Here is a 12,669-nt window from a genome sequence, read left to right on the forward strand (position 1 = left end):
CAGCAGATAGGAGCTCTGCCAAGTATACAAAAGGTTTTACAAAAATGCATTTTATTTGTTCCCTTAAAAAAATAAGTATATCTTAAATGAAGCACATACTGTGGTACACTAGACAATGACATTGATTTAGAATAATAGTAGCTCAGATGGTAAAGAATCTGTCTGCAATGCAGGAGACCCAAGTTCGATCCCTGGGTCAGGAAGATCTTCTGGAGAAGGGAATGGCTACCCACTCCAGGATTCTTGCCTGGAGAATCCCATGGACACAGGAGCCTGGTGGGCTACAGTCCACAGGGTTGCAAAGAGTTGGACATGACTGAGTGAATAACACACTCTGAATTTTATTTAAGTAAATGTATTCATTTACTTAAATAAATACATTTACTTAAATGTATTTAAGTTTAAAATTATCAAGATAAATTTTAAACTCAAGATAAATATAAAATAGAGCAAGACAAGATATAATAGAAACATAAAAAAGGAGTAGTTTATCTAGGGAGGGGAAAGAAAAAGGTTTGACAGAAATGTTAGTGGATGTACCTTAGTATACTATTACTAATAGAGGATATATAAAGTAACCTTCAATAGATCATTTTAGGCCTAAAATTGAACAGGTATTATAAAGATACATATTATCACTCTGGAAAGTATGCAGAATGATCAGTTTAGTTCAGTCGCTCAGTCGTGTCCAACTCTCTGTGACCCCATGAACCACAGCACGCCAGGCCTCCCTGTCCATCACCAACTCCCGGAGTCTACCCAAACCCACGTCCATCAAGTTGGTGATGCCATCCAGCCATCTCATCCTCTGTCGTCCCCTTCTCCTCCTGGCCCCAATCCCTCCCAGCATCAGGGTCTTTTCCAATGAGTCAGCTCTTTGCATCAAGTGGCCAAAGTATTGGAGTTTCAGCTTCAGCATCAGTCCTTCCAATGAACACCCAGAACTGATTTCCTTTAGGATGGACTGGTTGGATCTCCTTGCAGTCCAAGGGACTCTCAAGAGAATTCTCCAACACCACAGTTCAAAAGCATCAATTCTTTGGTGCTCAGCTTTCTTTATAGTCCAACTCTCACATCCATACATGACCCCGGGAAAACCATAGCCTTGACTAGACGGACCTTTGTTGGCAAAATAATGTCTCTGCTTTTTAATATGCTGTCTAGTTTGGTTATAACTTTCCTTCCAAGGAGTAAGTTCCATGCAGAATGATATTATAAAGCAAATCAAGCAGCAATTAGAAAACTGAAGAAGACAGGGTAAAACATGTTTGAAAAACATTTTAAAAGTAGAATATATATATATAAACATAAACATAGAACTGAAGCCCATTCTGAGTTTGCTACTAACCTTAAAGTAGAAGAAAAATGTAAAATACACATTATTTTCAATTAAAACGTTAAAATCAGTTAAAACCTTAGCATCTACATCTACCTAGTTGACATGGAACAACAGACTGGTTCCAAATAGGAAAAGGAGTACGTCAAGGCTGTATATTGTCACCCTGCTTATTTAACTTGTATGCAGAGAACATCATAAGAAACGCTGGGCTGGAGGAAGCACAAGCTGGAATCAAGATTGCTGGGAGAAATATCAATAACCTCAGATATGCAGATGACACCACCCTTATGGCAGAAAGTGAAGAGGAACTAAAGAGCCTCTTGATGAAAGTGAAAGAGGAGAATGAAAAAGTTGGCTTAAAGCTTAACATTCAGAAAACTAAGATCATGGCATCCGGTCCCATTACTTCATGGGAAATAGATAGGGAAACAGTTGGGAACAATGACTGACTTTATTCTTTTGGGCTCCAAAATCACTGCAGATGGTGACTGCAGCCATGAAATTAAAAGACGCTTACTCCTTGGAAGGAAAGTTATGACCAACCTAGACAGCATATTAAAAAGCAGAGACATTATTTTGCCAACAAAGGTCCGTCTAGTCAAGGCTATGGTTTTTCCAGTGGTCATGTATGGATGTGAGAGTTGGACTATAAAGAAAGCTGAGCAACAAAGAATTGGTGCTTTTGAACTGTGGTGTTGGAGAATTCTCTTGAGAGTCCCTTGGACTGCAAGGAGATCCAACCAGTCCATCCTAAAGGAGATCAATCCTGAGTTTTCACTGGAAGGACTGAAGCTGAAGCTGAAACTCCAATACTTTGGCCACCTCATGCAAAGATCTGACTCATTGGAAAAGACCCTGATGCTGGGAAAGATTGAAGGTGGAAGGAGAAGAGGACGACAGAGAATGAGATGGTTGGATGGCATCACCGACTCGATGGACATAAGTTTGGGTAAACTCTGGTCGTTGGTGATGGACAGGGAGGCCTGGCATGCCGTGGTTCATGGGGTCTCAGAGAGTCGGACATGACTGAGCGACTGAACTGAACTGAAATGAGTGAAGGAATTGAATTAGGTATTCTTTTTTTTAAAATAAACTCCAAATAATTTGGCATATAGGCAACATATTTTGATCTGGAAGACGTGGTTTTCAGAGAAAAGCAGCAGTAAAGGCCAGGCAATGGCTGTCCATTTGTCACAGACAAAACTACCTTTCTCTGTATACTGTTTATAGCTTATTGAAAGGACTGAAATGACTAGCACTGAAGTTTAGGGAAAATACCCATTTGTTCCAATCTTTTAAGCAAGTCTGTAGAAATGTAAACGAGGAGGCAAACTGTTTAGCACTGATAAAGAGAAATGGAGTCCTTACTTGGAAAAAAAAAATGCAGATTGAGTTGAGTGAAATATCCCAGAAAGTGAAAAAGAAATATGCTATTTTTGCTCAAATAGAGAATACAAAGATTGAAAAGAAGAAAGAGATGATTAAATAGAGGTAAAAAAAATCCAGAAAGACAACCTCTAACAGAGGTGAAATTAAAATACTATAAATGCTTTTGAAGTTTTCCCCTTAATTTTTATAGTCCAATGTTTGGGACAGCACTCACAGATACAAAAAATCTATTGGAGTGTATATATCTAATTCACACCAAATTTGTAGGAAAGCAAGTCAATGTCATGTTTAAATTTTGAATATATTTTTTAATAAATAGTGAAAAAACCACTAGCATAGGATATAGTAATTTTTAAAGCTTCTTTGCAAAGCTCATATGCAATTCCTAATTTATCCCACTATCTCATAAACCTTTTGTGCATTTAACTACCTTATATTAATATTGCATTTACATATTGCAGTCTTAAAATATGTTGTCTTTCTCTTACAACTACCCTATTGTGAATATATGAGTCAAATAAGTGGTTTCTTTTAGGGAAGAACATTCTTCTTTTGAGACAAACAGATATGTGTATATTTGATTATGAAAAAGAGGCCTCTAGGCAACACTGGAAGGTACAAAGATTAGACTAAATGTTCTTCTAATGTATGATCAGGAATTGGGGGATATCACGCAAATAAGCAAACTGTAGAATCTAGTGATAGAGGGTAGAATATAAGTAGAAAACATGTCAAATTCCCTCATAATCTTAGGATCAAAGGATAATTATTGGAGGAGTATTCACTACTTATTTACCTTGTTTTGGTGACATGTTTTTTTTTTCTCTACCACCTCTAATCACTTCATATGATTCCATAAATGAAAGTGCCCTAACCATAGTATCTAAGAAAAGAAGAACAGAGATAATGGATAATAAAAGTGTGAAAGTTTTAGTGACTCTAACATGTCTGACTCTCTGTGACCCCATGGACTGCAGCCTGCCAGGCTCCTCTGTCTAGGAATTCTCCAGGCAAGAATAATGGAGGGGGTAACCATTCTCTTCTCCAGGGGATCTTCCTGACACAGGTATCAAACCCATGTCTCCTGCATTGCAGGCAGATTCTTTCATTGCAGCCTGAGCCAAAAGGGAAGCCCGCCTGAAAAATGATACAGAGGTGATTAAACCTAACTTTACTGAGAGCCTCAAGAAAGAGGATGAAATGTGTTATTTCCCTTTGAAATAAATGTATATTTGTTTTCTATTGCTGTAAATGTGGTCCACTGGAGAAGGGAATGGCAAACCACTTCAGTATTCTTGCCTTGAAAACACCATGAACAGTATGAAAAGGCCAAATGATAGAACACTGAAAGATGAACTCCCCAGATCAGTAGGTGCCCAATATGCTACTCTGGGAAAAGAGTAGAGAAATAACTCAAGAAGAATGAAGAGACGGAGTCAAAGCAAAAACAGCACCCAGCTGTGGATGTGACTGGTGTGGAAGTAAAAGTCTGATGTGGTAAAGAACAATATTGTATATGAACCTGGAATGTTAGGTCCACGGATCAAGGTAAAGTGGAAGTGGTCAAACAGGATGTGGTAAGAGTGAACACTGACATTTTAGCAATCAGTGAACTAAAATGGACTGGAATGGGTGAATTTAATTCAGATTAAAATTGTATCTACTACTGTGGGCAAGAATCCCTTAGAAGAAATGGAGTGGTTCTTATAGTCAACAAAAGAGTCCAAAATGCAGTATTGGGTGCAGTCTTAAAATGGCAGAATGATCTCTGCTTGTTTCCAAGGAAAATCATTGAGTATCACAGTAATCAAAGTCTATGTCCCAACCACTAATACCAAAGAAGCTGAAGTTGAATAATCCTATGATGATCTATAAGACCTTCTAGAATACCCAAAAAAGATGTCCTTTTCATCATTGGGGACTGGAATGTAATAGTAGAAAGTCAAGAGATACCTGGGGTAAGGGTAAATTTGGTCTTGGAGTACAGAATGAAGCAGGGCAAAGGCTAACAGAGTTTTACCAAGAGAATGCACTGATCATAGCAAACACCCTCTTCCAACAACACAAGAGGAGTCTCTACACATGACATTACCAGATGGTCAATACCAAAATCAGATTGATTGTATTCTTTGCAGCTGAAGATGGAGAAGCTCTATACAGTCAGCAAAAACAAGACCGGGAGCTGACTGTGTCTCAGATCATGAACTCCTTATTGCCAAATTCAGACTTAAATTGAAAAAAGTAGGGAAAACCACTAGATCATTCATGACCTAAATCAAATTTCTTATGACTATACAGTGGAAGTGAGAAATAGATTTAAGGGACTAGATATGATAGACAGAGAGCCTGAAGAGCTATGGACAAAGGTTCATGACATTGTACAGCAGGCAGTGATCAAGACCATCCTCAATAAAAAGAAATGAAAAGAAGGCAAAATGGTTGTCTGAGGAGGCCTTAGAAATAACTGGAAAAGAAGAGAAGTGAAAGGCAAAGGAGAAAAGGAAAGATATCCTTATCGGAATGCAGAGTTCCAATGAATAGCATGGAGAGAAGAGATAGTCTTCTAAATGATCAATGCAAGAAATAGAGGAAAACAATAGAATGGGAAAGACTAGAGATCTCTTCAAGAAAACTAGAGATACCAAGGGAACATTTCACACAAAGATGGGCCCAATAAAGGACAGAAACAGTATGGACCTAACAGAAGCAGAAGATATTAAGAAGAGGTGGCAAGAATACACAGAACTATACAAAAAATAGCTTATGACCCAGATAACCATGATGGTGTGATCACTTACCTAGAGCCAGACAACCTGGAGTGTGAAGTCAAGTGGGCCTTAGGAAGCATCACTAGGAACAAAGCTAGTGGAGGTGATGGAATTCCAACTGAGACATCTCAAGTCCTAAAAGATGATTTTAGCTGTGAAAGTGCTACATTCAATATCCCAGCAAATTTGGAAAACTCAGCAGTGGCCACAGGACTAGAAAAGGTGAGTTTTCATTTCAACCCCAAAGAAAGGTAGTGCCAAAGAATTTTCAAACTACCACACATTGCACTCATTTCATATGCTAGCAAAGTAATGCTCAAAATTGTCCAAGTGAGATTTCAATAAAACGTAAATCAAGAACTTCCAGATGTTCAAGCTGAATTTGGAAAAGTCAGAGGAACCAGAGATTAAATTGTCAACATCCTTTGTATCATTGAAAAAGCAAGAGTTCCAGAAAAACATTCACTTCTGCTTTATTGACCAGTCCAGTGCCTTTGACTGTGTAGATCACAACAAACTGTGGAAAATTCTTCAAGAGATGGGAATACCAGACCAGCTGACCTGCTTCCTGAGAACTCTGTGTTCAGGTCAAGAAGCAATAGCTATAACTAGTCATGGAACAACAGATGGGTTTCAAATTGGGAAAGGAGTACGTCAAGGATGTATATCGTCACCTTGTTCATTTAACTACATGCAGAGTACATCATGCAAAATGATGGGCAGGATGAAGCATAAGCTGGAATCAAGATTACTGGAAGAAATATTAATAACTTCAGATACACAGATGACACCACCCTTATGGCAGAAATTAAAGAAGAATTAAAGAGCCTATTGATGAAAGTGAAAGAGGAGAGAGAAAGTGTTGGCTTAAAACTCAACATTCAAAAAATGAAAATTATGGCATCTAATCCCATCACTGCATGGCAAATAGATGGCAAAACAATGGAAACAGTGGCAGATTTTATTTTCTTAGGCTCCAAAATCACTGCAGATGGTGACTGCAGCCATGAAATTAAAAGACACTTGCTCCTTGCAAGAAAGGCTATGGCCAACCTAAAGAGCATATTAAAAAGCAGAGACATTACTTTGCCAACAAAGGTCTTTCTAGTTAAAGCTGTGGATTTTCCAGTAATCTTGTGTGGATGTGAGAGTTGAACCATAAAGAAGGCTGAGCGCCAAAGAATTGTTGCTTTTAAACTGTGGTTTTGGAGAAGACTCTTGAGAGTCCCTTGGACTGTAAGGAGACTAAACCAATAAATCCTAAAGGAAATCAATCCTGACTATTCATTGGAAAGACTGATGCTGAAGCTGAAGGCCCAATACTATGGCCACCTGATGTGAAGAACTGACTCATTGGAAAAGACCCTGATGCTGGGAAAGATTGAAGGTGGGAGGAGAAGGGGTCGACAGATGATGAGACGGTTGGATGGCATCACCGACTCAATGGACATGAGTTTGAGCAAGCTCTGGGAGGTGGTGAAGGACAGGGAGGCCTGGTGTACTGCCTTCCATGGGGTCGCAAAGAGTCAGACATGACTGAGTGACTGAACTGGACTGACATCACCTTAACAAATTAAGCAGCTTGAAACAACACAAACATGTTGACGTGAAACAAACACATGGCCCAATTTTTCTTTAGCAAAATGGGTTCACTGGGGTTTAGTAGAGAATTGCAGTTCCAGGTCTGCAACCTTTGTCAGCAATATGAAAGTCCCTTCATGACAAGTGAAGGAGAATGCTTTTATAGGGAGGAAAGTTAAGCAGTTCATAGTCCTACAGAGAGTAAACAGACTTAACAAAGTTCATGGTTTTTCACTGGCTGAGTCCTTGCCAGGAAAGAGGAGTGTTTCTTCTTTCTGAAGAAGATGGAATTATTCAGGGCTTGTACACAGGAAATGGGTTTGGGAGATGGCTTAAAATTCTGTTTTCATAGGTGTTCAGTTTCATTTCTCTTTCAATATTATGTGTCTAGATGAGTCACAGAAAGTTGAAAGATTCAAAACTATTCAGGTACTTAGAACGGTGTTATGTAGAAGTAAAGAAATCTACCCAGATTTTCCACTACAACATTGTCATAATGGATCAAATTTTATGTTTATACTTTTAAGATACTTTTGAGTATCTCCAACTTGAGATTTACTCTCAAAGAAAATATCCTATATGTATAATAGTTTCTAAAGCCCAGAACATTGGATGAAAATTCTATCTGACTTTTACTATAATTCTAAATTTCTCTAGACAATACAGGTGTGAAGGAATAAATATCTTCCATTCTCTATGAAATCAGAGAACAAACTTATTTATGATAAAGAATATCTTGGAAGATGTATTATAAACAGGAGATAGTAAAATTTTTGGTTTTTTTTTTTCATAATGGGCACATAGGAAGTATTTTAGACTTGGATAGTCAAGAGGCAAAAATCAGGAGATTAAGTAGTGGCTTATATATAAATAAATATATGTTTCTACATAGTTTTATTAGTGAAATTCAAAATTGTATTTGTGAACACTGAAATTTGAATTTCATATAATTTTCAAGGGCCACAAAATATTTTGAGGTTTTTTTGTTTTTTCTTATTTTTTTTTAACCACTTAAAAAGTATAAAACCTTCTGTAGCTCATTTGGTATACAAAAATACCTATCAAGCTGAATTTAGCTTGTAACCATAGTCTTTTGAATGTTATTTATGTAATTATTACGGAAGTCACTCTTGGTCCCATTTTTTTTCCCCTCATTCTCCTAGACACTGTTTTTATACACAGACACATACACACATATATACATGCACCATGATTACCCTTTTAGACAAATTTTATTTTCTTATATTAACCACTCTTGGAATGCATAAAGTGAAGTCGCTCAGTCCTATCCGACCCTTTGCAACCTATAGACTGTAGCCTGCACCAGGCTTCTCCGTCCATGGGATTTTCTAGGCCTGAATACTGGAGTGGGATGCCATTTCCTCCTCCAGGGGATCTTCCCGACCCAGGGATCGAACCCGGGTCTCCCTCATTGCAGGCAGACGCTTTACCCTCTGAGTCACCAGGAAAGCTGTTGAATGCATACACTCTCCTACTAATTTCTAGTCATAATTCCCTAATTAATTAATCTAGATATGATATATAGATAAAATACATCTCTAAATGATTTTTTTTTTGACTCATGCAGGACGTATTTCTATCATCTTTTACAGTTAATTTGTTACAGAGTGTATCAATGAAAGTGAAAGCGTTAGTGGCTCAGTCCTGTCCGACTCATTGCGACCTCATGAACTGTAGCCTACCAGGCCCCTCTGTTCATGAAATTCTCCAGGCAAGAATACTGGAGTGGGTTGCCACTCCCTTCTCCAGGGGATCTTCCCCATCCAGGGACTGAATCCAGGTCTCCTGCACTGCACCTGGATTCTTTACCATCTGAGCCACTGAGGAAGTCCCAAATAATGACATCTAAAATTCATGAAATCGTTTGCTCCTTTTCTACAATTAACACATAAAGTTTTTGTAATGAGAAAACTTGTGTGTTTTTTGTCCATATATTTTCCTTACTACCAGTCCTTGGACTTGTCATAGAAGTGTTCTATGGTCTACAAAAACAGAATGGGGATGGCTAGGCTCTGTACATTGTGTATTTGAGATTATTAGAGAGAATAGATGCTAAAGAAGTCCCTTATAGCTAAGCTAATCCATAACACTTGCATCATATTTCTGGTCTTAAACATGTTTTACAAAATGATTTATTTTTTCATAAATTCCTGCCTGATTTACATAAAGGGTATTTTTATGCTAAGATTCAATAATTTCAAAGGATTAAATTATGATCTATTCATTTGAACCCATACAAATAGTTAAATACTCTTCTTGGAAAGTAAACACCCATGGTTAAATGGAAGCTTCTAATATTAAAAACAGAGTAAAACCAGACCTTTAATCTTGTTGTATTCCAAATCAATATTTGTGACTACTTTGATAAAAGGATATGTCACAAATACTTTTAAATAGCATTTTATAGGTTCTCAGCCACCTTCTTGAGAAAATGTTTTAACCCTTTGGCCCAAGAAAAGTTTTCTAGCTTGAAAGTGCTTCACTATCCTATTACTTGCCAGGGGAAAACTCAGCATTGTTTTTTTTTTTTTTAATTCCAACAGAATGGAAACGTAATGGATTCCTAAAAGATAAGAAAAGATATAGTAAAAGCAAAAGTCAGCTGTTAACACTTCAGCCTTGGGGAAGAATTAAAGAACTTTTAAGAGACTGAGTTCCAAGAACGAGATGGTTCATGAGCTTCTTTGAATTTGACAAATCCAGGGGAGCACTTCTAAGTCATATTGAAAGGGGAAAGGGGAAGGTGTGGAAGTGACAAGCTGCATCTAGGAAGAATAAAGTGATCAATTCTGACTTTGAGAAATCTTCTATTTTGGCTATGAAAACATAAAATAGGTTCTAACTTTAAAAAATGATTAAAGGTCCTAGGCTGTACCTTGTACTTTACAGATTTGTCGCAGAAGAAAATAAGGGAACAGAGATTGAATTGGAAATCAAGCTAATATGGTGCCTTGTCTCTGTAGTTTCGGAAGAGTAAGTCTAAGGTAGATGTCTTCAGTGAAGCAATTACTAATTACTAGGAATATCTTGACTGAACGGAACTTTCAAGTCCTAATTGGCTCCAGAAATGCTGGATAATGTTTTAGGCTACAGGATAACAAATTTTCTGGACAAAGCAAAGTAACTATTTAGTTGTATTGGGAGAAGTAATTGCCACAAGACAAGTGTTCGTGCATACTGAAAAATTTAAATGGTTCATGAAGCTCTTGTCCTGAGGAGTCCCTTTAGTTAAAGAGTTCTTTTCTTCTTTTGAAATTTAAAAATAGCAGCACTTAAAATATAAACTGTAGTGATGACTCCGTGAGACTTAGTAATTTTAATTTTTTACAAAATCTATTAAATATTTAAAACAATTTATTATTAAAACACTCTGATACAATGATTTGGAAACTCCCTACTTGATTTTATGATGAACCCTTGTGACTTAAAAATTATTCATATTTGCAAAGGATTTTAAATAAATAATTAAGTGCTTTAACAATATTATGTAGAAGGCTAGAAGTCAAAAATAAAGATGGGCGGCACTCAAAATACCTAGTAAAATTGTCCACTGAGCCTCTCCATGTGCATGATAGTTATCGCAAAATTATTATTTTTTCTCTTAACGCCTGAACAATGCAAGATGTCATCAACATATGGTTCTTTTAAAACAATATTCCGTATTTATTTAAATGGGATTAAAGCTCATATCCTCATTTCCCACAGAAGATTAAAGTATTTAGCATTTCGTTTCTTTTATTGTAGCAAGCTGTTAAGCTTCCTCATTGCTCCGAATTGCAGTGCCATCCAGTATGCTAGCTTCAGTTCCGTTCAGTCGCTCAGTCGTGTCCGACTCTTTGTGGCCCCATGAACCACAGCACGCCAGGCCTCCCTATCCATCACCAACTCCCAGAGTCCACCCAAACTCATGTCCATCGAGTCAGTGATGCCATCCAGCCATCTCATCCTCTGTCGTCCCCTCCTCCTCCTCAATCTTTCCAAGCATCAGGGTCTTTTCCAATGGGTAAACTCTTCACATCAAGTGGCCAAAGTATTGAAGTTTCAGCTTCAACATCAGTCCTTCCAATGAACACTCAGGACTGATCTCCTTTAGGATGGACTGGTTGGATCTCCTTGCAGTCCAAGGGACTCTCAAGAGTCTTCTCCAACACCACAGTTCAAAAGCATCAATCTTCAGTGCTCAGCTTTCTTTATAGTCCAACTCTCACATCCGTACATGACCACTGGAAACACCAGAAATCCACAAATTATAGCCTGAGGGCCAAATTCAGATGGTATTTGTTTTTTGTAAATAAAGTTTTATTGGAACATAGTTCTATCTGTTCTTTTACCATTGTCTATGGATGTTTTCCCCTGACAATGGCAGAATTGACTTGCTATTACAGTGACTACATTATGCACGAAGGTCTAAAATTGCAATATCTGGCCCTTTACAGAAAAATTTTGCTGACCCTTGGCTGCTTTTGATCATTGAGGTAATTTCTAAGTGAACCTGCCTAATAACTGAAGTGTTGATAGCTAGAAAACAAATAGAAAAAACAATTTAAGTAAAACTTCGTGTTTTATCATATGATGCTCAAAGATTGCCTAACCAAAGAGAACATTTTATAACACCTTCATAATATTAACAAACTGCTGTCTTAGGTACAATAAGCAGCTGATCTATTGAAAGTGACTTGTGTAGTCAATACCTGGAATGGAACTGCTTGCTTCATCTTGTCCAATTTTTGCATTACTCTTCATTTTCCCTGAGAACTACATGGCTGAAACACTGTCAGTGAGGCACTTCCTTGCAAAATGATCAGTTGTATCTGTCACCAGGAAGAAATGCGTTTTCCGTGCCTTAGTACAGCCATCTGCATCCTTCATTTTCTTTTAATTCGGTCACTGGAGCCCTAATGATCACAGCCGTTTCAGGAAATGCCATCAATTACAGCAAGGGGCTCATTCAGAAGTGAAAGATGAGATCCATTCTCTGTTACTTAGAGGTCAGTGATCATTCCCCAACCTCTTCCCGGTGAACAAATAGTACAGTATCTTTCACAGGTTCCTTCATTTTTCTCAAGTCTGCTGCTTTACGACTTTTTGTAGACCTTGCTTGTAATAACTTCATGTGTTTGATGCTGGCAGCCCTGGGGCAAGCCCAACCTAATCTTTTCCCTTGAGCCCATCATAATAGATTCAATCATATATAATTCTGACTCCCAATAGCTGTCTTTAAAAAAACAGGTTTTATTAAAATGACATTTTTTTGAGTTCTTAAACAAATACAGTTGGTAAAATTTATATTTAAATGATAATGAACAGACATGAGGGAATCTTAAATGCATATTGTTGTTCAGTCTCTAAGTCAAGACCAACTCTTTATGACCCCATGGGCTGCATCATGCCAGGCTTCCCTATCCTTCATTACCTCCTGGAGTTTGCTCAAACTCACATCCATTGAGTCGATGATGACACCCAACCATCTCATCTTCTGTTGCCCCCTTCTCCTCCTGCCCTCAATCTTTCCCAGCATCAGAGTCTTTTCCAGAGTCGGATCTCTGCATCAGGTAGCCAGAGTATTGGAGT

Source organism: Dama dama, chromosome 9, assembly GCF_033118175.1.
Source record: "Dama dama isolate Ldn47 chromosome 9, ASM3311817v1, whole genome shotgun sequence".
NCBI classification, from domain to species: Eukaryota; Metazoa; Chordata; class Mammalia; order Artiodactyla; family Cervidae; genus Dama; species Dama dama.